Here is a 25,731-nt window from a genome sequence, read left to right on the forward strand (position 1 = left end):
AGTTTTGCTTGAGTCACAGTAATTGTAGTCCTTTCTGTAATCTCTACTATTGCTCATTTGCTCTTGAGATAAGTCTGGCTGCTCAGCCACTGCTACCACTTTTTCTGTTTAGTACAGGCTTGCACCAAAGGTGAAATTGTACCATCACTTGTGTTCTTAATTGTGTGTAGTGGTCCTTAAGGGCACTGCACATGATTCTGCCTAACAGCGACATCACCGGATGTTATAAATAGGACGCATGGCGCCCGTAGCCTCAGTTTAAGTTTTTCCCCCAGAACTTGTGGCACCAATCTAATGCCTGCTTGACTGCACATAGCCTTGCGGAAACGTAAGCTGCAATCGCATAAGAAATTCTCCAGAGGGGCAGGCTGGGAGGGCGATGTGGAATACGTTGGAGGAACATCCAGTCGAAAGAACGTTACCAGTTGGTAAGTAACTAGTTCTTCGTATGGATTGTGTCCTCCAAATGATTTCCACATCTTTGACAGACTCCCAAAGCAGTACCAGTAAATGGAGGAGGGAAAAGAATTAGTGTACCCAATCAGATTGCGGAATAAAGAACCGCCTTCCCAAAGGCCATATCCTGACCATGTAGCAGCATCACAAATATTCCTAATAGGAACTCCCCGTTGGAGGGCGGTGGAAGAAGCCACGCCCCTAGTGGAATGAGCTGGCAACCCTTCAGGAGGGTCCTTACCCGCCAATCGGTAACACTCTAATGGTGAGGATAATGCTCCTGGACAAGGTCTGTTTGGTAACAGCCTGGCTCAATCGGTGTCCAGCATATCCTACAAAGCGTTGATCGTCCACTCTGACCCTGGACATCCTAGAAATGTAAAAGCTCAAAGCTCTCCTAGGATCCAACCTATGGAGTCGGTCCTCTTCCTTACCAGGATGAGGAGGAGGATAGAAAGAAGGGAGAACCACCTTCTGACTCAAAGGGAACTCAGATACTACCTTAGGTAGAAAGGAAGGACGTACCCGCAGTACTACCCGGTCCTTGAGGAACACAGTAAAGAGTGGCTTAGAGGAAAGTGCCTGCAATTCACACACTCTGCGAGCGGAAGTAACCGCAACCAGGAACAGTCTTGAAGGACAATCTCAAAGGACAAGAGTGCAAGGATTCAAACAGAGCACCCATGAGAAATTTCAAAACTAAATTCAAATCCCAAACCGGCACCTGGAAAGGAGTCGACGGAAACACATTAGTCAGTCCTTTAAGAAATTGAGAAATCAAAGGAATCTTAAAGTAAGAACATTCTTCAGACGAGCGCTTGAAGATAGTGCCTCCAGGTGACCCTAATGGTACCTACTTGAAGGCCCCTGTGGGCCAAAGAAAGTAAGAAAGTAAGAAAGACAAAACCGTAGGAATGTAGCAATGAAAAGGATCAACATTGTGTCCTCTGCACCAGTCGCAGAACTTATGCCAACGGCAACGGTACAGGGATTGTGTTGCAGGCCGCCTGGCCGAAAGCAACACCTCCATCACGTCATCCGGGAGGTCCCAATCCTTATACCTCAACCTTTCAGATACCAAGCGTGAAGGTTGAGAGTCTTGACCTCTGGATAGAGAACCCTACCCAAATCCACCAGCCCCTCCAATCCCCCCCCTCCCTCCCTCCCTCCCTCCCTCCCACTCGCGCAAGTGCAGATCCTCTTGGTAGGGAAGACGGTGTGGAGGGCAGATGGACATTTCTAGAAGATCCGGGTACCACGTTCGCCTGGCCGAATCCGGAGCAATGAGGATCATGTGGGAACTGAACCACCGTAACCTCCGCAACAATTGAGGAATGACGGGGACTGGAGGAAGCGGGAATGACCAATCCACTACGAACGCGTCTCCTAGGGCTCCTCTCGGAGGAAATTCCCTTGAGCATAATCTCTCGCACTTTTGGTTGGCACTGGTGGCTAAGAGATCCATTTGTGGGGTTCCCCAAAGGGCGAAGATCTCCAGAAGCACTTCCTGAGCCAACTTCCACTCGTGAGAGACCATGGTCTGCCTGCTCAGGGCGTCCGCCGCCGCATTTTCTTCTGTGGCCAGATGAACTGCTGAGATCGAAATTCCCTGCTGGATGGCCCAGAACCAGAGAGGCATTGTCTCTGCACAACAGGAGTGACCGTACCCCCCCCCCTTGTTGTTTTATTGAGGTAATGCATGGCCACTGTGTTGTCTGTCATGATCAGGACACACTTCCCCCGCACAGACGGCAGAAAAGCCTTCAGGGCTAGCCTGATACCCCTCAGCTCTAACAGGTTGATGTGGAGTTTGGACTCTGACGGAGACCAACGACTGCTGACGGTCAAGTCATTGGCATGAGCGCCCCATCCTGTGAGGGAAGCATCCGTCACTATAGTCACCTCTGGCCAAGGTTGCTCAAACGGCTCCCCCTTCATCAGGTTCCCTTCGTTGGCCCACCATAGAAGATCCTGGGAGACCGAGAACGGAATCTGAACGGGATCCAACACCTTGCCTGAGAACTGCGACCACTGCATCTTGAGAACCCATTGCAGGGATCTCATCCGCAGCCTGGCCTCTGGCACCAGGCAAATGTAGGATGCCATGAGGCCGAGCAACCTTAAGAATTTGAAAGGCAGGAGACTCTGGGCATGTTGAAACTTGTCCACCATCTGCACAATGTGATGAGCCCTTACCTTGGGAGGCGAGCACTTCCCCAAGGACGGGTCTAAGACAGCCCCAATGTACTGGAGCCGTTGGGAAGGTGTCAGATGTGACTTCTTGAAATTGAGGGAGAAGCCCAGCCTGTGGAGGGAGCGGCAGGTGAGACCGAGGTGATCCAACACTTGCTCGTGAGAGCGCGCCCGGATCCACTAATCGTCCAGGTAGGGGTAGACGTGAATCCCCTCTCGCCTGAGGTACGCTGCCACTACTACCACTAGTTTGGTGAAGACCCTCAGGGCAGAGGTCAGTCCGAATGGCAGGACCCGAAACTGAAAGTGCGAGTCGCCAGCCGCAAACCTCAGGTACTTTCTGTGCTTCGAATGAATCGGCACATGAAATTAAGCATCCTGTAGGTCCAGAGACACCAACAAATCCTGAAGTTGAAGGGCCTGGAGGACTTGAGAAAGAGTGACCATCTTGAACTTGTCCTTCCTGAGAAGTTTGTTCAACCAACGCAAGTCCAGGATGGGTCTCAATCCCCCTTCTTTCTTGGGGATCAAAAAATAAGGGGAATACCATCCCTTGTTCCTCTCTGCTACAGGCACCAGTTCTATAGCGCCTTTCTCCAGCAGGTTTAAGATTTCCTGCACAAGAAGTGGATCTGGAAGCTTCAAAGAGTTTCCCCGGTGGATTGTCGTGAGGCCGCTTTAGGAAGGGAAGGCAGTAGCCGTGGGCTATGGTATCCAGAACCTACGCCTCTGAAGTAATGGCTCGCCATTCTTTGAGATGCTGAGACAGCATGCCCCCAACCAGCGAACCATGGGACATGGCCTCATGACTGTTTTGGAGCGGCTGCGGCAGTGCCTGAAGGCAACGATGCAGCTGCCTGAGCGGCTCTGGCACCTCCATTTCCCCGACCACCATGGGTACCTTACGGTGGCCCCTTTGACTGGCGGTTCCTCTCGTTCTACCAAAGGAGGAGTAATAACGAAAAGAACCTCCCTTCATTGCTGTTCCCTAGCTTAAAGATTTCTCTGCAGCTTTTGAGGTCTGTAACCTCTCAAGGCTCTTGTCAGCCTTGCTGCCAAACAAATGCGCGCCATCAAAGGGCATGCTCAAAAGACAGGCTTGTACATCCGGGGCAAAACTCTACTTCCGCAACCATGCAAAACTGCGTATAACGGTGCTCGCACACATGAAACGGCTAACACGGTCGGCCGTATCCATTCGCACATGGCATCCTTGCCATCCTGCACGAGAGCAAGGAACCCTTCCCTTTCTTCCCCCTCGGGAATATGGTAAGCTGCTAGAGAAACAGTTCCACAGAGTGTAAAAACCTTGCTAAGGAACAAGTGGAGTTGGCTCATTTCAATGCCAAACTCCCCGCAGAAAAAAATCTTGCGAGCCCAACCATCGAAGCGTTTGTCGTCCCTATCCAGAGGGATGGTAGGGTACACCGCCTGCCTCAAGGTGGCCGTAGCTGCCTGAACCACCAAACTCTCTGGAGTGGGGTGCGTGGATAAGTAGCTGGGGTCGCTACCGGAAGGGCGGTACTTTTGTCAAAGACTTGTTAACAGCTGGAAGAGATTACCATGACTGCCAAGCAGCTGCCACCCTTTTCTGTAAAGTGAGATGAAACGGTAACACCGGGTCAGAGGATGGACCTTGATCTAAAATGTCTGTTAGATCATCCTGCACAAAATCCTCAGGACTGGACCAGCCCAGATACTCCAATACCCTAGTCATGAGCCGCCTGTACGAAGACTCAGCATGAGCCCTAGGCTCCGGCCTGCCAAATTCCACTTCCGGAGAAGTGTCCAACCCACTGGCATCATGAAGGGTTTGCCTCAACTCCTCCAATTGAGTGTCTCAAGAAAAGACTGGAGCCTCATCATTCTCATCAAGATCCTCAAATTCAGACCTTTCCTCCTCTTCATATATGTTGTCCAGAGGGAGGTGAAAACCTGGCCTGGGGACAGAAGAGGGCCTGGAGTCCCATACTGGCCTCACAGACTTCGCAGTAGCCTTCCTTGGAGGATCCACCACATCCGGGTACTCCAATGGCAAATTTCGGGCAAAAATCCACAAAGGCGCAGAGGGTGCCGAAGGCTTAGACGCTGAGATCGTCGACAACCTCTGCGTCGTGAGCGCCGAAGGCTTCGGTGTCGACACTGGTGCCGATGGTGCTGTGGGCTGATAAAACGGCAAAGCGTCAACGTCCGAGTCTGAAGGAAACGGCGCCGACCGAGTCGACGCCGGCTTCGAGCCCGTAGTAGGTTGCAGTGGTCAGGCTGGGGAGGAGGAACGGTACGAGACCATTCCTGGCCGGCTTCGTTAGAAGGCGCGACCGGAACCGTGCCCTGCGATTGCAATTTAGCCAACATTTGCTCCTTAAAGACAGCCCATTCCTCCGGAGTCAAGGACTTCGTCGGGCATGCCTCTTTCCTCACGGCTCCATCCTCTGAGGAGGAAGGGCAAGGCGACCGGTGACGGCGCTTCCGAGAATGCCGCGACGGGGAAGAAGAATGGCAGGAACCACTCCGGGACCGAGAACCACGTGCCTCCTACCGACTCGGAGAGTCGCCCCTCGAGTCGTCAGTGGACACCCCTTTGGATTTCGATTTTACGGGACTTGGGCTTAGAACCCCTACCTATCTGGAGCTTCACCTTACGCTCCCGCAAGGCCTTGGCAGTCAGCAACTGGCATTTTGAACAGTCGTCGGAGTCGTGACTCTCGCCCAAGCACCAAACACAAATGCGACGCGGTTCGGACCCCATGCTGGAGAAGTTTGCATGCTTTACAACGTGGCTGAAGGGGGTCAAGCCGCCTAAACCACAGAGTCTGGTGACAGCTGGGACCGTAGACACTTGGACGCAGAGTCTGAACCCTGTATTTCTTCTCATAACGGTCCCTCTTCGCCGGAGCTGATGAAGCGTTCTTCCTGAGGGACAACCCCTTGTCCCAGATGTCATCCAACAGTGGGATCGACAGCACAGTCTTCCTTTTTGCCTCTCATCGCCGGTATAGGAAACCTTTCTTCTCCTCCGGGACAATCCGGAATAGCTCTGAGGGCCTGGAGATCACGGTGTGGAACAAGCCTATCTCGTCACGCGGTGAAGATCTGACAGGCGGCGATGGGAGATTCCCCCAACCCGCCGCCATCATCCGTGCCAGTCGTCACCATGTACGGGTTAGTCTCATCCCTCAGAGCAGGGGGGTGGACTCTCCTTCGCTTGGATGGTGGTTCCGTTCGATGGGGCTGGAGCCGCGGGTGGGGCCGCCGGCATAAGAGGCATCCTTGTCCGGATCTCTGAGCACAGGGTATGCAGAGCCGTAAGAATGTCCACCGAGATATCCCCAGGTGGTTGTTGAGGTGGTGGAGGCAACGGAGACAAGGGCGTTTGCGGCTTAGGTTGTTCCTCGGTGTCGTCACTGCCCTACTGCACCTCGTCGGTCTCCTCGTTGTCACCTTAGTCGTCCCCCTCAGTCACACTCGTCAGGATCCCTCCCGTGGGGCCTGCTCTCGATGCATCGTCCCTCCTGGAGGATGGGGAGGTTGGTGAGATCCTCCTCTGAGGAGATGTCCGTGCCCTGGAGGTCCACCGTGCCCACCCCTTCTCTGAGACAAAGGGAGACGATTTCGGGGAAATGAAGGGCATCATCTTCTCCGGCGTCTTTTCGATGGGCTGGAAAGGGGATTCCCTACTGGCAGGCAGGGATACTCTCACCATTGGGGCCATGCCCTGTGGATCTGCCACAGTGGCCTTCGCGAGGGACTCTGCCATTACTTCAATGGCAGCGTGGGTTGTCGACTTGTGCACCTGGGCCTTCACGGCCTTGGCCAAGTCCGCAGCCTTCACCCTAAGGGAGAGGGTCGGAACCCTGCTCCCCTTGCCCTTCTCTGCAGGGCCGGTCTGGGTCTTCTCCAAGAGCTTGCCCGGATGGTCCGACTTCCTCTTCTTTGAAGATCGCGTTGGCTCGTGGTCGAAGGTGCTGGAGATGCTGAACTCTCCCTGGCCGCCGAGGAGCCTGTTGCAACGGCGCTCCCGGAGGCAGAGGACTTGCAGTGCTTCGCCTTATTTTGGGCCCCCGCGGGAGGGGCGATCTCAAAGGTCTTAGACCGCTCAGTTTTCTTCTCCGGGGCAGGGGAGGCATGCTGTTGGGACTCACCCAGAGCAGGGGCCTTGGCCTGCAGCCACTTGTTGAGGCGCTCACGTCGATCGGTCTGCATGCACGGCACCATCTCCCGACAAGCCACACAGTCGTCCTCCACGTGCGTTGGGTCCGAATGCAGGCAGTAGAAGCACAGGGAATGGCCATCATCCGAAAAGACATTCCGTAGGTTGCAGCTGCGGCAAACCTTGAAGAGAGACGCTGAGTTCTTCTCCGCCATGTCCATGCAGTGTAGGCCTTGAAGAAGCTTCTGGAATCCTCCAAGAAGAAACTCAACGAAAATCCACCCTTGAGGGGCGCTGAATAATCCGAAAACAGGTCCCCGTTAATCGGAGGGTTGATCAATTGAGCTTGAGGCTCGACTGACTGAAAAAATATCGCAAAACTCTTAGAAAAATCACAAAGCGCAGTAAAACCTCGAGAGCTATAGCACAAGGACTCCCAACACTTGAACATGCGGTAGAAATCTGAAGATGGCTGCCAGAGGAGGGGCTTAGGTAGAGGGCAGTCATTGGCTGGGGGCAGTATGACCCAGAGACCAGTGATTGGTTGTTAGGAGAAAGACAGTTCAGTAGTTTGACAGATTTTTTCTTTACCGAGGATTCCCAGCCTGACGACGGGGAATATTCATGAGCATGTGAATCCATGCCAGACCCCCATGCTGGAGAAGAACAATATATCAAGTTAGCTGCTATGGCTAAGAACTCTGCGTAATGTGACCAACTCTGATGGCGGAAAAACACGATCTAAGGACCTCAACGCATGAAGGACCATGAGTACAGTGCACGTCACACTAGAGACAGCTTTAGACACCCTGCAGACGCCCCTAATTTTTAAAACACGTCATGCAATACTCTGCACCAACCACTAGCATATGCAAAACATGAGATTCTAAGCAGATCCACAAGCCTCAGAAAAATAGTTACTAGTATAAATGGTAAAACTAATCTCAGAGAACTCATCTAAGCATTCTCAGAGAGCCATTCAGAATACACCTTCAGAGCCTTTGGAGGGAAACACTGGTAATCTGGGGAGCGGTAGAACATGTGAAAGGATAGGAAGGTAATGTCTATGAAAGACATCAAATACTATTTACACACTTAAAAGTTTCTTTTTGTCGCACTACCAACTCCGTTCCCTATATGCAGACTTCAAGACTGGTAAATAAAAATTCGCTGTGTTTTTTATTGTATCCACTTCCTCTTTCCCTCACTGATGCTCCAGTTGTAGTTGTAGTCGTAGTCATTAGCTGCAACTAACGTTGCTGAGGGGCTGTAGGGTTCAGCATCTCCTGTGGACCGTGTTCGGGTGGGACCCGACAGACTGGGTGGGGAAGCCAGATTGGACAGGGAGACCCATCCAATCCCAACAGAGGGAGGGGGGATTAATTAGGAGCAGGAAGAGCGAGGTTCTCGGGTGAGGTCAGCGCTGGAGGACGACCAAGAAACCAGCAGGAGGAAGGAGGGAGCAGAGGCCTGTCGAGAAGATTGGTGGAGAAGGTAAGATGCAGGTTTATGAATGAGGTTCTGCAGTTTTAAGTGCGCATGTTTGTGTGATGGGTGTGTAGGCAAGATAGTGTAAGGAGGGACTATGGAGTGAATGTGTGAGTTATGATGGATGTCTAAAAACTGTCCTGGTGGACAGATTTCAGGAGGCCATCCTAGTTATGGTGAACAGGGGGCTCTGGGATTTTAGCCAAACCCAATCAAGGTAAGTGTGTAGAGTGGTCAAGGCTTAGACTCAGGAGAGGCGAGTGGGGTCACGGGTCCACAATGAGTCCACACAGTGAAATATACGATTCTACTTAGAGAGGCAAGTATAAATATACTATATTTATTATAGGCCCAAAAACACATAGAAAAATGAACCAAGCAGGTAATATTCTGATACAACAATCTAAACTGATTGCTGCCATGGATGATCTTTTTCTTGGGCAGTTTGTTTCTGAACTGACGCATATTTTGGGTAATCAGTTGGATTTGGTATTTCCTAAACATGACTCTTATGGTGTCATCTCCTTTTCTTATCACCTGGTCTGATCATCTTGTCATACCTTTTGTATTTGACTACTTCGACCGCCCCTCAGTTTCCATCAGAGAGTTAAGAGGCGGAATTAATGTGCAGCTGATACCTCCGTGCTCGCTGCACACATTACTGTGGGCTGCAGTACTGCACCTTCTGCTGACTTTGGTGCCCTATCAGAAATGATTTCCACCACAGCGGATTTGTTTGCTCCCTTGACTGAGACTCAGGTCCGTAGGCGACCGTCTGAGCCTTGGTGTAATGAGGACCTCAAGTCTCTGCATCTTAAACAGAGGCAAGCGGAACGCAGATGGGGTTCCTCCTAACACTTACACTCTGTTTTCAAGTAAAATAAGGAGTTATTTAATGGTCAGTTTTAAATAAGCATTCTTTAAAAAGGGCAATGTGCAACATTACAAATACACTTCATAACACGTTCTCAGAATCAAGATAAAAAAGTAGATATTCGTTAGATATGCTTCATAGATGCTTTCTACACCCTGGGGTCACTTCAATTACTAGGACAGTATTGGCATTTATATATCACTTTTGTACTTGGTAAAATTCTGAGGTTGTGAAAAAGGTAGGGTTAATGGAAGGAAAAACGTTAACAGGTTTCTCAGAGCATGCAAGCACTTTCACAATCCCCCAATGAAGTCTAGATAAAAAAAACTTTGCCCAGCAATATTAGTTAAGCAACCAATGTATCACATATGTTGGACAGTTAGAATCAAAGTAGATGGGACTGAAGAGTCTGCAGGGAACCAGGACAGCGAAAGTCGATTTGAACAACGTCAATGGAGCGGAGGCACTTCTTAGAAAAAAAAACCTTGCACAAAGTTAAAAAGTTTGTTGTAGAAAATCACTATTGGGCCACACACTGTTACACTTGTGAAAAGTTAGAGCTAGAATAACCCCCCGCAACCCCTGCTCTGCTTGGGCGCAGTAAAAGTCGCCCTCATTGTGCGCCCCCAAAGTCGCAGTAACTGCAGGGGTGCACAAATGAGGGCTACATTTTTGTACGATTCCCAAATCTCAACTGAGACGAGTAAGCTACAGACCGAGGTAAGTACCCCTTAGTAAGAACAGTACCTTAGGTTAGAAGAAGAGGATCTAGCTGGCTTCTTTCCTGGTTGCAGACTTGCAGAGTCTGTGTACCTGGGCCTCAGTCGTGGGGAATAGAGGGAGGACGTCTGGAGGACTCCTGCACAGCAGTTCGGATGTCTGCGGCAGCTACGGGCTCTTCAGTTCAGCAGCACTTTGCTTTTTCAGCTACCGGCAAATAGCACCACTGCAGATCTTGGACACTTGGACTTTCTTTGCTCCTTGAGTCCAGCACTCTGGTGAGGTGACTCGAGCTTGGGTTATCCTGCTTCAGGAGGGTCCTCAGGATCTTCCTGGAGCTCTGGTTCGGCTTAAAGACGATGCACTAGACTAGTGATTTATCAACCCTGGCACTCGGCTCCAGCAGCAGCAAAGAAGTACAGCCAGTTGGGGGGAAGGACTTCCAGCAAAGTTAGTCTTGGGGTTATAGTTGGTCCTACCAACCCAAGGGAAAAAGTCATTCTTTCCGGGGCTTCTCTAGTCAATTCGGAAAAGCAGTTTCAGCACAGCAGCAGGGCTTCACCGGGCAATTCACCGGTCCAGAAGGTTGCAGCAAGCTTCTCTTCGCGATTCCTTCGTCGGATGTTTCGTCCAGTGGTCAACTCAGCTCAAGAAGCCTCGCCTTTTATGCAGGTTTCTCCCATTTAGGCACAGCCTAGCTGTCGCACACACAGCAGGGTGCCTGTCCTGCAAGGCCAGCCAGCCAATCACGACTGGGTGCATTCAAGTTGCCAAGGAGACTAAGGACAGGGAGTTTCGGGCACCTCCCTTGCATCCTGCCCTGCCAGACACTGGAGCCAGAGGCGGGTTTCAGCACTGAAGCCCGACAAAGGCAAAACGAAACCAAAGAAAGACTTCACTAGCAAGAAATGGCGGAAAAAGAAGACTGGAGCCATTTGGACACAATGGTCACCCATGGGTGCTATACTGTATCTGAGGGTCCAGCCTGCGGTAGAAAAGCACAATGGTAGGAAAATTAAACCACTGCCACCAGCCATTTAAAGGAGTGAAGGTAACATAAAAAATGTTACACGAGTAAGTAGAAAAAGGAGCTACTAAGTAACCCCCCGGCACACCACATAGGATGGGGTGTGCTGGATCTACAGAGTGAAAAGCGAAGTAAAGTCATTTCACTTTACTATTCTTGGGAACAGTAGTTCTCACAAGATAAGGTTTTTAAACCTTAAGAGAAATCTAAAGGATTTCTCAGTGACACTGCACCGAAGGTGCTGTGTGTCACCATACAAAAAGTAGATGCCTATGGAGTTTGTCAGACTCCAAAAAACAAAGAAAACAATGAGATCAAAAATACATGAGTGAGAAAAAGGCCTCACTCATTCCAGGATAAAAATGTAAAGTCCTAAAGTCCAGCAGAAGAGCTGGGGGTCTCTAAGGTTGAAGGAAATTAGGACAGAAATGAGAATTCTCCCTAACATATACCACAAAAGGGACGATTAGTGGTTAGTCCTGGCAGGTTAGTGGACCAGGATGAAGACAATTAAGTACTGTAGTGTGGTGTGATGGACGGTTGTGGTGGAAAGAAAGTGACAAGTCCACTAATGTTTTATCAACTGTGGTAAAACCATCCTGACAAAACATGGTTCATGAAGAAGAAATGGGAAACTTGTTCTTCAAAGAAGAGAAGTTAAATTGAATACTGACTAGAAGGAGAAATGACTTACCGTAATGTTCTTCCTATTGATTCTTCTCCTGCAGATTCTTCATCTGATAGATATCCTCACCCAGCTCTGCTGCTCGGAAACTTTGACATGGGGCATGTAGTGGACCCCGACTCGGCCATCGATCGTCTGCTTCAACCGTGACGCCAGGGGTTGTATATATACCACATCACTACGCCCCACACCCCAGTTCCCCCTTTTTCCTCATGCTTAAATGCTGCAGTGGAAAACGATGGGAGACCAGGCTAACCAGAGAAATGTAAAGGTTTTCTTTTTTTTGAAAGACAAGCGATTAGCCAGACAGCAGTCACCTCAGAGCCATCACCAGGCGTCCCTTCGATTAGACAGATGCTCCAAGCTGGAAGAACTTTCTGAGCGGGGATGGATGGGAGGGGCGATGAGCAATCTGTGGGAGCGGAATCCATAGAGACCATTACGGTAAGTAATTTCTCATTCAATTGATTGCCTTTCTCCCGCAGATTCCTCATTTGACAGACTCCCCTTGCATTTAGGACCATGGACGAGGGCAGAAAGTGCTACAGTTGCCAAAACGTGCATCAGCCCCTCAGGCATCATCCAGACAATAGTGCCTGCTAAATGTGTACAAGGATGAGCATGTGGCCGCACGACAGTCGCTAATGGGAACTCCCCTCTGCAAAGCCGTAGAAGCTGAGACCCCTCTAGTCGAGTGTGCCCTGATGCCGGGAGGAAGCTCCCCGCTAGCAGACTGGTAACATTCTGTGATGCAAAGAATATTCCAATTAAACAGTCTGCTTAGTTACAGCCAGACCCTTGCAGGACAAAGAATGGGCCACAAACAGCTGGTCAGATATTCGGAATTCAGACATCCTGTAAGTGACTCCAATCAAGCAATCCCCCTAAGTCAGTGCCTTGTCTGGGATGCCCAAGGGAAGCCCTTATTTATATATTTTTATGGCAAGTTATAATCTGGATGATGAACCCTTGTATAACACCCCTCTCTTAGAATCCCCCTGACCCCGCTGAGCCAAGAAGTAGGCTTGTTTTGCAAATTTAAAAGGTTTATTTGAAAAATTAAACAATATATATATATCACACTTCTATAAATAAATTGATAATGGATAGCACACTTGTGAATATGAGCAGTAATCAGCAATAGGTAATCCTACAGTAGCACAGTTCTTGGTTACTTATGAATAGGAAAAGAAGAATAAGGTGGCAGAGAATGCTTTATATGGTTCAAGGAAAGGCTGGGTGAGACAGAATACAACACAGCAATAACCTTGAGATGATTTCAACCAAAAGATAATATGATCACTTTTTCTTGAACAATTCACCCCCCCCCCCCCACCCCTATGCAATGTAAGGAGATGAACAGGGGAGCATACAGTTCTTAGGAATGCAAACAATATAATTCAGTTCCCCCTAGCAAACTTAGAGGAAAACAGGTAGAAGTTTGAAACACAGGCCCAAAATGCTTTGAATGTGATGACAATGAAGTGAGAAATGTGCTAAAAATGCTTGCAATTCCCTCTAGAGGTTCAGGGTGGGTGATAGCTAGTTTATATTAGTTCAGGCTCACTTTAGCAATGCTCTATGAGTAACTAGCAGGTTAAAACGAATTTTAGCAAAGAAAAGCAAGGAGCTGCTGATTTTTACACGTGGCTGAAATTGTGCAAAATGTCAAATCGCGGCAAATGTAATCGCGTGCGTCGAGCGTAATTACGGAGGCCCTATAAGGAGTAGCAAGTCGGTTCTAGGTTTGTTGGAAAGCCTAGAATCTTAGCTTTAAGATAAATTTCGTTCCTAGGACAAACGGTTCCGGAGATACGGCCGATTTAAGTCAAGGTAGTTATTCGGATTTTAAATTTTAAAGCTCAGAATGACAGGTGACAGTTTTCAGTTTTAAAGATGACAGAATGACAATTCTAGGAGGCAGTTCTAATAGGCTAAAATAGTTTGGATTAGATTATTTTAAACTAAGAAATTGGTTTTGGCACAGTGAGTACTCACACTATATTTTTGAAATAAGCCGTCAAGGTCTGGTCAGGTTGGACGGGACTTCCGGCAGGTGGTTCTGAAGCCCCGGCTATCTGGGTCAGCTCTGCTCTCTGGGTCTGTCAAGCACCGGTTCTGCCCACAACGGTCTGGTTTGTGGTTCTCTCTGGTTCCGGATACAGCACTGCTTTCTGGATACTGCTACAGGTTCTTGCAAAAGTTCTTGGCAAAAAATTCAAACAGCTCGCCCGGCTGTTGAATAGTTTGGTTGGTTTTGAGGCCTGCTGAAGAGGATTCAGCTTGTGGATTCAGGCCTCTCTGCTACAAATTCTGGAGTTAATTTCTGCTACAGGTTCTGGAGATTGATGGATTTGAAGTCTGGATCTCTGGGTGTGAAGTCTGAAGTCTCCCGGCAAAGCATCCCGCAAGAAAGTGGAAAGTGAATGTCCCGACCTGTCCTGCACTGTCTGCTTTTATGTGTTTAGAAAGTGGGTGTGTGCGTGGCATAACTGAGCCTGCCCCTCTCTACTTGTCATTGGCCCAATTCTCCCCTCTCCCATGATTGGGGAAAGGAAATGGATTGTCAGCATGAGGTCTGTTTATGGGCCAGAGGATCCTCCCCTGGTCAATTTGCCCACAAATCTATATTTGATTCAAATACATATTTCCCAGATACACAAGTGGTTGACATTACATGTACATATTACAGATGAATTAAGACAGGTCTCTGTTCAAGCCCCATGTTCCTGCGAGCTGGGATTCAGAAATGACAACATTTTGCGCTTTTTGGTTGGTTTACCAATATCGGACATTTGCCAAAAATTACACAAATGTGCGCAAGGAGTATGGACATTAATTGATGAAGTGTCAAGATTTTTAACATGCAGACATTTGGAGTAAGACCCTATTTTCCGCTAGTAACCCCCCAGAATACACCACAGGGTCCTAACACCTTTTAAAACGTGCACAGAAAAATCACAAGAATAATGATATTACTCATATAATTCTGACAAGTCCGTACTATGAATTATCCATCTTTTTTAAAAAAATTATGCTCTGGCACAAAGGGGTGTGGTTTCCCCCAAGCACATGGTGGAGTTTCTGGTTTGTCCACTTCCCCCAAGCTCAGTTTGCTCTCAGAGGCACTGCCCCTCCCAGTGTCTCCCAAGAGGAAGCCATTTACGACCCCCCCCCCAATATAACATTTGCCTGAGTCCAGGACAGGCCTTTGTTCAATTTCCTGCAGTCTGCAGGTACCCCTCCCTTAATTCAGAGAGGTGTGATCTCCTTTTGGTGGGGGCAGCAGGATGCAGCCAGGCCTGGGAAGAGTTGTTGAGACAGTTCAACTCCTGTCGGGGTTAGTTGTCAGGCAGAATTCAATTTCTTTAAGCCAAGCTTCAGCTAAATGTCCTGTTTGTTCCCAGTTTAAATCAAACTTACAATTTTTACACATGCAGCTAGAATGCGGATTCTAAGTTCAAAACTATGACATTTAACAGTTGCAACCTATGTTACACTCAAAAGTAGGTCAATCATTTATTCTAAACATTTCGATTTCAGTGGCTTTACCCCCAAATTCACTTAAGCTGCTGACATCCCCAGCTATTTTTTTTTATATATACATTAAATAATTACTTCCTTCAAGTCATTTCAGAATCTAGTTTTACATTGTATCCACCTCTTAGCAAGTCTTTCCTTGGCCTGGTTTGGGTTCATTTGTTCAGTTTTACACAAAAGTCTGGTGGTTTTAAAACGCCAGCTTTCTGATAGTGGTGAGCACCAGTATTGCATCCATTTTTGACATTAAGAAAATGAATTCCCCACAGTTCTGGGTTGCTTGTGGCAATCAGCATTGTCATTCCCAATGGTTTCAGGCTACTGTGTGTGTGTGTGTAGCCCAATGGTGGTTTTAGGCAGTGCCCTCCTGTGCTCACAACATAGGCAAAAATGGGTGGCAGCCTATTCTTCATGTTTTCCCTGTGCACTCTCTGGGGACTTCTGGCCATCATGATGTTTTCAATGCCAGTAATGCACAGTTTTATGGTAGGGCTTGGATGCAAGGGTAAAAACATCCCACAATCCTAGCGACATAAAAGCTCAAGGCTCTTTTGGGATCCAAGTGGTGGAACCGCTACTCCTCCTTAGATGGATGTGATGGAGGGTAGAAGACCGGTAAATCTACAGACTGATAAAGGTGGAACTCAGAAACCACTTTCAGAAGAAAGCCAGGCCTTATTTTAAGGGAAACCTTTTCCCGAAAAAACTGCATGAATGGGGGCTTGCAACACAGCCTGCTGCTCGCTAACTTTGCTGGCTGACGCGATCACAATCAAAAAGGCTGTTTTCAAAACATAACAGTCTCAAAGAACGGGAATGCATGGGCTCAAATGGTGCCGCCATCAAGAATGTTAGAATTAGATTTAGATCCCAGTCTGAGACAGCAAAAGGAGTTAGTGGAAATGTATTCACAAGGCCCTTCTGTAATGGCTTGGCAAATGAACGATGGTCTGGAGGGTTGCCAAGAGCAATGCCAGAGGTTAAGATTCATTCGGAAACTTACAGCCATCATTCCTCGTTTTTGCCTTCAGGAATTGGGCCATAACTTGAATCGTAAAGAAAGAACCTTGCTAAAGGGACCTTTTGAACACAGACAAGGCTGCCACTGTGGTAACCTGAAGGCCTGCTGAGGCCAGGGACAGAAGGAACTCCATCACTGTAGTGGTGGGGCAAGAGATGGGATTGATCTTGCGTTCCCTGCACCATGCCTCAAATCCTCTCCAACTGCGCCCGTAGAGATCTGTTTGACGGTCTGCATGCAGCCAGCAACACCTTGAGTACCTCCCCTGAGAGGTCTCGGTCATCATACCTCACCCTCTCAAGATAGACTGAGCTCGGGTGAAGTACCGACCTTCCGACTGGGCGCCCATGCAACTGGTGAGGCGGGCAGATGGTCAGATCCAAGAGGTCGAAGTACCAAGTTCTCCTTGCCCAGTCCAGGGCAATCAAGATCATGATTGCTCAAAACCTCATCGAACTCCTGAGAACCCATGAATCGGGGGCTTGGGGCGGGGGGGGCATAGTGGAGAGGGAAAGTCCAGTCTGCCATATATGCGTCCCCAGTGTGCCGTTCGCTGGGAATTCCCTCGAGCAAAACTGTCTGTACTTCCTGGTGGACTCCATGGCAAACAGATCCACTGCTGGGGTACCCCAGAGAGTGAAGACCTCTTCCTGGCACGCTTCCCACTCGTGAGACGGTGCTCTGCCTGCTCAGAACATCCGCCAAGCCGTTCTCTGTCCCCGTCAGATATGGTTCTCCAGCAACCAGAACCACAGCTGCATCACCTCTATGCAAAGCAAGAGGGAGTGCACGCCACCCTGCTTTTTCAAGTAGTGCGTGACCACCGTGTTTTCCATCAGAATCGGGACACTTCCTACGCAACTCCAGCCTGTTGACGTGCCACCTTGCTTCCATCGCTGACCAAAGGCGTTCAACTCCAAGTCATCGCTATGAGCACCCCAACCCTTTAGAGGCGCATCTGTGACCACCCGGGCAGGAGGCCAAGAGGCCAGGAGAGTTCCCCGCCATGAGATTGTTGCTGTCGAATCACCAATTGAGATCGTTGGCCACATCCTGAGGTACTGCTACCACTGAAGGGATCTCATGTGTAGCCGGCCTCTGGCACTATAAAAATACAGTAGGCCATGAGGCCTACGAGGCGGAGGAAGGAAGTCGCTGGTAAGGTTGCATGGTTCCAGAACAATTCCACCATCTGCGCAATGCTGTTGACCTCTCCCCTCGGGAGGGAAGGCATTCCTCAAGTTAAGGGAGAAGCCCAGCTTGTGCAGTAGAAGGCAGGTGTCCTCCAGGTGAGACAAAACCTGTCCCAGCCAAATTCCCTCTGATCAGCCAGTAGTCCAGGTATGGGAATACATGGACCACGGATCTCCTGAGGTGAGCCGCGACTACCACCATGAGCTTGGTCAAGACCCTTGGAGCAGAGGTCAACCCAAAGGGGACTGATAATGCTGGTCTCCTATGAGTAACCTCAGGAACTTCCTGTGCTTTTGATGCATCGGCACATGAAAAAAAAATCAGAGCTGCTTGGACGGCGAAGCCACCCCCGGTGCGGTTTGCTGGCCTCTAGAAGCCCCTATGCCTCTTCTGGGGCACGGGAAATGCTTCTGCCGCTGCCTGGCATGCGGGAGCAGCGACTTCCTGCTAAAGGCACGTAGCGCCTGTAGTCTCTGCCTCTAAGCTTAAGGCAGGTTTGGCCGGCTGCGCAGCTAGGCTTAGCGATTTTGCGGTCTGATTCCCTCGAAAGATATGTCCAGTAGCCTATTCTGGACGTTCAGAGAGAAGTCAGAAGTTTTTAGATGAGCTCTTCTCCTCAAGAGTACCACTGACCCCATCGACCGGCCAATGCAGTCGGCCATGTTGAGGCACGTTGTAACAATTGCCTGGCTACCTCCTTCCCATCTTCCACCACCCGTGTAAATCCATCCTCTATTTCACCATCGGGATGTACTCTGCTGCCTGCTCCACAGCTTTGCATAGAACAAAGGAGTATTTAGCGCAACCACAATTCACATGGTGGCCTTCAGCACCATGCTGTCAGAACTAAAGACCTTCTTGGCCATTGCATCCAACTTTTACCTTCCCTGTCCAGAGGCCCCTGTCCAGCGGCAGATTGGAGGGCACAGACCTGGTGGAGATTGTGGCTGCTTGAACAAGCCCTTCCGGAAAAGGGTGAGGAGCCAAGAATGATGGATCTCCTCTTGCCAGCCGGTACTTCCCTGTAGAAGTAGGGTTCACCAGGGGAATGGAGCAGGGATGTCACCACAAGGAAGCTAGGGGTCTGCAATTGCCAGGTTAAGTGGCATGCTATGTTCTTTCACAGGACCTTCATCTAAATTTCTGTCAAATCGTAGCCCTGAACAAGGCACTGAAGAGGACTTCAAACCCCGGGTGTCTACTACCCTTTCCACTAGGGGCATAAACCTAGCCATGGGTGGGAGTGTATGGCTGACCCTGCTGAAGTTCTACATCTGGAGAAGTTTCCAGGATGCTGGCATCGTGTAATCCTTGGGCAGCTAACAGGTCCACCTGTTCGTCGTAAAGTAGTACGACACGTCCCCTTGGTCATCACCTTAGTCTGCGCCTAAAGTCAACATCATTGACTCAAAGAATCCGGACCTGGACAGAGGCACAAAGGATCCGTCGCTGATAGTCGGCGCCAAAGGCTTCTCTCTCGACATCAAGGTCGTAGGCGCTGGACGGGGCTTGGACACCACTGTGGCGTTGGAGGAGTCAGCCTGTCAACGCGCTCTAGAGGGACTGGCCATCAAATGACTTTCGCCTGTGTAGGTGTTGAGCATGAAGGCTTCTCCAAAGCCGATGGCGTCGTCGATTTGGAGAGTGTGGGATTGGGAGTGCAGCCGAGGCCTACTGTTCAGGGGAGGGAGGTAACCGCACCTGCAGCAGCTTGTGCCTTAAACATAGCCATCATTGGGCTTTTGAAATCTTCCCACTCCTCCCAAGTGGTCGGCCCAGCAGGGGTTTACCTTTTTCCGACAAACTGGACTTGTGTCAACGACGGTGGCACTTCTTAGGCAAAGAAGACGAGGAAGATTGGCTCCTCGAATGTGACCACTATCTGGCCTTCCGTCTGTGCTTTTCTTTTTCCTTTTTGGGAGTGGGGCCTTCGGTCTTTGCCTCGGTAGACCGGATGATAGAATGCGCCAGGGTTTTCGGAGACAGTCGGCCCAAGGCAAGTTTGGCAGCCCGCTCGCATACAGACTTCGAGTGCATCTTGGAGCACGACACATCCCTCTGTGTCGTGATCCGTACCCAGACACCACAGACCAATGGTCGTGCGGCTCGGTCATTGACATTTTGGAATGGCAGTCGGTGCACCTCTTAAAACCTGAAATCCGGGGAGCGGACATACTTAAGGTCAAGGTTTTTACCCCCACATTTTTTTTTGAATAACAAATGGACGATTTTAGTCAAACACAGAGTTGCACACTCAATTCGTGTTCCTCACAGCAGCGTGTCGAGCATGCAGAAAAAAGGAACTGAGGTGTCGGGTGTAGTGACGTGGTATATATGCACGTCGCCCAACGTCACGCCTGGGGCCGACAATTGAGCATCGAGCAAGACGGATTGACGATAGATGGCCAAGGTGAGGTCCACTATGTCCCCTGTCAAAAGGGTTTCCGAGCAGCAGAGCTGGATGAGGTATCTATCAGATGAGGAATCTGTGGGAGATAAGCAATCCATTGAAGTGTGAAGACAGTCTTTTTGGTTTATTAAGCAAGAGCTTGTGGAAACTATGGACAATCATTTTGAGGAGTGATACATCTTGTTTAGCAAAAAGACAATCCAAGTGCCAAGTGGAAGACTTATGGAGCGAAAAGAACTGTGTTGCATTTGGAGCAGAGCTTGGCTATTGAAAATAATTTTCTTGATTGGAACTTTGGTTTAGAAAATCCTGCATTAATCCTGGGGAAGGGGAGCCGACCCTGGTTATAAGAATAAATGGTCACAAAGTTTATGTTAGAGCACAAATGTTAGTTTGTTGAGTTTGAATGGTCTTGTGATACCTGTATGATTTATTTATATGTGTAAGTGGGGACAGATATCTTTTGGGTATTCGTTCTTTCCTTTAGCCTTAGTTTGACAGCATCACACCCTTATTATTTAATAAAATGGCTACTTGTGGGAAAACTATCCACTTGTCCGTCTTGCATTTCTGACAGGTGGAGGAGTAAGTAGTGGTGGAACAGGGAGTAGTGGAAGGAGGAGTGTTAGGCAGAAACCTGTGCAGTTCCCTCTGGGACCACTGCAAAAGGTTTAAGACTACAGGTGTTGGCAGTAAACCCACTTGGTAGCAGTCTGCACCGCACAGATTCACTGTGGTAGCTGTGGCTGAGCAGTCAGACTTCCCTCAAGAAGAGTTAGGCAGTATACAGAGGATACATAAATAGGTACAGAGGTACAATCGCACAAGCAAACACTGACCAGAGCTAGGTGTAAAAGTGTAAACTTATTTATTAAAGGTACACTCATAAACTACACTAGCACATTAGAAAAGATAAGAAAGTCAAACACAGTTACTATTACTCATATGTACATCCCTAATCGTTTGTTGGACAATTCTAAGTTAACACCACTTATTTCCAACCAGAGGTGAGCGCTTAACGTTAGATGGTACTCCAACAAGTATTACCAAAAGGGAGGGAAAAGGCAGAAATAAAGAGAGCAGTTAGGTAAAACACTTTTCACATAAGGTTAGCAAAGACAGTCAATAGTGGAACCAGGGGAATTAGTTCGGGGCCCGCGTTAGAGGGAGCCAGGCGAAAATGCGCCCAAGATCACACAATGTCACAAGTCTTTGCAGGTGAGTAGAAAGCGGTTTTACTATGGTTCTGAAAAGTTTAGTTAGAGTGTCCCAGACCTACCCAGGTTCGAGAGCCGAGGGCTAAATCTACCCCGTACAATCGGTGGCAAGGGAGGCCGGGCGGATCACAGTACCTTTAAAAGTGGAAAGATTCCTCCAGCGGTGGTAGTCGTTCCTGGTAGTGGGTGCAAGTTGCGGCGTCGTCCCGAGGAAGAGGTGATCTCGACGGGGAGGAAGGCTGCAGGTCGTTGCACTACCAGGGATGAGGCCAGCCGTGGAGTTCTCCGGTCACAAAGGATTTTTACCCCTCTTTCGCGGTTGAGGTAAAAAGTGGTATCCCGGTTGCCGGGGTGCTTGGCACAGGCAAGGCGGCCACAAGATGCTTCGGGACGGCGAAAAGAAGGCAGCAACTGGTTGTCCCCACCAGTTAAGGGAAGAAGACTCTCCAGCGGGAGATCTCCTCTGTCGTCGGGAAAAGTGGTGAGACGATTCTGCAGGGCTTCACCGGTGGTGTCGTCTTGGCAGGTCGGTTCGGCTTCTCCCTCTTCGGCTTCTTAGGTCCTGTGGCGACTTCTGAAGAACCAGTCCCAAAAACCCTGCTTTTATGCAGCAAACCCCCATTCATACAGCCTAGCTGTCACTCAAACATGCTAAGTGGTGAGCGGGGTGGCTCACCACTTGGGCCAATCACACTAGAGTGCGACCTGAGTTGGCAAGGCAACTCGGTCCAGGGTGCCTAAACCCCCTCCCACACCCCCTGTGGTACCCAGACAGAATGGCACCACTTTGGAGGGCTTCTGTGCAGAAGCCCGCCAAAAGTGGAAAAAAGGCTCGACTCGGGTTCAGGGTTACTGAAGTGAACCTAGACGCCATTTTGGCGGTGAGTTCCGGCAAAAAATCCCAACCGGTGAATTTATATTAAATAAATAAACCGGCGGTATCTTTAACATTGCACCAAAAAGTGGTGCATCAAAAACCAATGGGAAATCCCATTGGGAAATATTCCGGTGGAATATTTCCGTGGTATCCACTGCCACCAGCCAGAACTCGGCGAGGGGGGACGGGACAGTACCCCCTCGACAACAGACCCAGGGGCAATCTAATTGCCCCTACCAGTGCTTCCACAGTAAGATGGTTTGTACTGGTTAAGTTCCTAAGTTAAGACTAGTAAAGTCAATGGTAACTTTACAGACCCAGGGAGACCGTAGTCAGTCCCAGGGTGTGGAGTCTATGTTTGGGGGTCTCTAAAACACCCCTGTGCTACTGCACTGAGGGTGCTGTGTAACACACATTCAAAAACCAATGATGGCCTATGGGGAAAATTACCCCCCCAGCCCATAAGCACATAGCAAGTCACAGAGAACACTCTCAAGTCATGTCCAAGAGTGAGGATAAAAGAGTCTCACTCTTGGCAGGAGAAAAAAATAAACCCCACAAAATCCAGCAAAGCTGCTGGGGGACTCACTAGGTTAGGAAATTCAGCCTAAACAGAGAATTCTTCCTAACAAGGAGTAACATCAAAAAGGTGGAGGCGATAGCTAGGAGGAGTGAGAACATCAAAGCGACAAGAGTGGTGGAAAAAGTGAGACGGGAGAGTCAAAACAAAGAAGTAGAGGGAGAGGCGAGAATGGACGTCTAAGAAGCAGTCTGAATCGCACAGTGTGGCAGGACAGCACCATTCCATCTTTCAGAAGATCAATTATGACTGTATATATTAGGAACAGTTAGCACGACCCTGAGTGAGTTTAGACAGTCAGCTTAGACTATTATCTCTAGTATAAGCCAACTCCTTAAACAGTATTGGTCAACGTTCAGTAGTACTTATCTGGGTTTGAGGACACCTGGGATCGGGAGGAGGTTTGTTACAAGGTGAGAAAGAGAGACTTCCCTAGGGACACTCAAAATTTCAATAAATCCCCCTGTACCGCCTCAGAGTTGGAGTGATTCTTGTGCATCAGTGACAACAGACTCCCCTGACCCCCTGCCCCCACACCTCTTAAGATCCATGCTGACCAAGCCGGAGGAGGGTTGGGGAAAGAAAGACATTTCTCAATCAGCCAAGGAGTGGCTGTAGTTAGATAAAGAGAATCTGACCAAGACAAGAACTGCCTTTTGTCCAGCGGGAGGGAGTCAACCCTCTGGATCAAGAAGACATCACCTTTTGTTCAGTAAGCTTAGTGTGCAAGGGACAGTTAGGACTTTGACACTGGACAGTGGGACTTTTACTTGGGATATTCTGACAGTAATTATTTCCGTTGAGGCATGGAAACAGTCTTTTTTCTCTTTTCCCTTTTGCACTTTTGAATAAAAGTTTATAGCCGACACCATGACCCCTCTGTGCAGGAGTTTTACTTCTGCACCCTTTCAAGAGTCAGTCTAAGAAGTTCCCGGGGGAGTTCAGGCAAATAAGGCATTAGCGTTTAGGTTGCCCCTCTAGAAAAGTCAGTACCTAAATAGTAGGGAGAAACCAATTGTTCATACTGTGAAGTAGTGATGCCTAGGGTAGGGTGGATATAGTGCTTTTAGACTATTAAGGGGGGCGGCTCAAGCGCCCTGACAAAAAACTTCAATAAAAACCCTTGCACCGTCACTGGGAGTTTGTGTTCTTTGAAACATCTCCAACAGGGACCCGATATATTGTGTTGCAAGAGTGCAGGGTTGTGGTCATCAAAAACTCTGCTTTCTGAACTTACTCAAACATGCAATCAATGGAGCTCAAGTGGGAAATAGAATCATAAATGGTTTCTAGACACTGAGCAAGATCTCACCGAGAAAGGGGGGAGGGGGGAATTGTTGATAAAAAAAAGGAACACAGATTTGAGTTCATGAAAGACAGAAGGGCCAGAACAGACTTTAGTAAAGAGCCACATCTTTAGGAGTTTCCTGAATTGTAACAGGAAGGTAGCATGGTGAATTTGAGAAGGAAGAGTGTTCCAAGAGTGAACAAGCTGCTGCTGAAAATCATCCATCTCCTCAGCAATGGTGTTTGGACAGGGGGAATTAAAGTAGCATTGTGTTCACAGAGCAAAAGTCTCTGTAGAGAGGTAATGATGGTTCTTGCGCTCTCTCTTAGACAGAGCAGCACCGTTGATGCACTTGAAAGTTAAGCTCGGTAGTTTAGAGGAAAATCATAGTTTAATAGGGAGCCAGCAGAGTTCTTGGCAAAGGGGAAATGGGAGTAATTTCTTTCGTATGCCGGCAATGAGGCAGACAGCTGCATTTTGCACTTTACCAAAAATCGCCTGCATGCTACTATTCTGAAATGTCTGGCACATTCCACTATTAGTCTTTTGTAATTGTGGCCCTTCTTAACCTAGCCAGTTGGGATGGCTGCTGTTATTTTTGTACAACACTTTTATTGCAAGTTTTTCCACAACATACTTCAGTACATTCTCAACAAAGCCATCAATCTTTTCTAACAGTTGGTCCCTTTCCTCCCCGCGACCATCCAATATAACAGCACTAGCACACTCTAAACTTTATCCATTAGAGCAGTTCCCGGATTTGTTAGCTTTGGTCCGAATATCATTAGTATTATTGTGTAGCATAACAAGTCACTCCATTTTGAAGATGTCCTGTCTCTTCCGGGCCCATTCCCTCTTTGTTGGTAAGGCCACCCTTTTCCAAGAGGTTGCCAGGCATGCTCAGGCTGCAGCAGGATCAAGTGTGCCATTTGCAGGGTGTGCCTTATCGCCGCTTCCCATCCGTGCAAGCCAAATAGCAACAGAAGTGTCTCTAGCCCTCTAGGTATTCCCGCTATTATTATGGTATTTATTGAGCACTGACCTAGCTTCGAGAAGCAACAGACCGCTTTAAAGAGGTATACACCAATACAGATACATAATGGAGTGCTTTTCAATGGTAACAACAAAATAGATGTACAGCGGGGGGGTAGGATACAGAGGGGGACAGAGGAGGGGTAGAGCTGTACCGGGTGGTGGGGAGGAGAGGGGAGATGTGATGGCCTAGGTGTTGAGGAGACGACTCCTTGAAGAGGAGGGTCTTGAATTATTTTCGGAATTGCAGGAGGGTGGGGGCAATTCTGATGCCGACAGGGACGAGGTTCCATTGTCTTGGGGATTAGGCAGAGAAGACTTGTTTTCTGGTCCTTTCAGATTTCCCTCTCAGTGCTCCACTCAGCCTCCCCCACCTCAGTAGTCTCACAATATGCATCAATGGGACCCTCTCAATGGGGCATCTGCTTTTCTGGAGGCAAGCCCGTTTTAGCCAACAGGTGAAGATTCCATGACAAAAAACCCCAGGGAGGATCAGAGGAGACCCAAAAGGTCCGTGGATGAACCAGCAGCCCCAGAGGAAGATGCAAAAGAGCAGGATGATGCCTAATGCAATTCCATGGGAAATGTTTAGACTTGCCTCCTAAGAATCTCCACCCTGGACTAGAGAGACCCCTGAGGGTAATTATCATTAGTAAAAGACCACCCCAGGATCCACTGGTAAGTACTCACGTTGGAATTTACGGTGAAAAAGCTGCAGCATGGTAAAACCTGGGTTAGTAGAGGTTTAGCAATCGCTCTATAGAGTTATGATAAAAGGCCTTTCAAACGTGTCCAGGGGTCTAATATTCTCAAATGGGGTGAGGCCCCTCAGTAGTTCTATTTTCCATTTTGGGATGGTCGGCACCCCCTTCAGCTGTAGGTACAGAAAAATAGATTTCTTATACACAAGTCCTCCTCCAACTGCTGGTAGGATATGAATTTCTTCTTTCCAACCCTGCCTCAAACCAGCTCTGAAATC

At 48.8% G+C, this 25,731-nt stretch overlaps 1 protein-coding gene across 1 annotated transcript in view; it reads right to left on the bottom strand.

Moving 5' to 3' along the window:
• The window catches only part of SYVN1 (synoviolin 1), an 890,352-nt gene that overhangs the window by 355,977 nt on the left and 508,644 nt on the right, over nt 1-25,731 (bottom strand). The window lies entirely within an intron of this gene.

This window comes from Ambystoma mexicanum, chromosome 2p, assembly GCF_040938575.1.
Source record: "Ambystoma mexicanum isolate Mex_15411 chromosome 2p, UKY_AmexF1_1, whole genome shotgun sequence".
In the NCBI taxonomy this organism is placed as follows: domain Eukaryota; kingdom Metazoa; phylum Chordata; class Amphibia; order Caudata; family Ambystomatidae; genus Ambystoma; species Ambystoma mexicanum.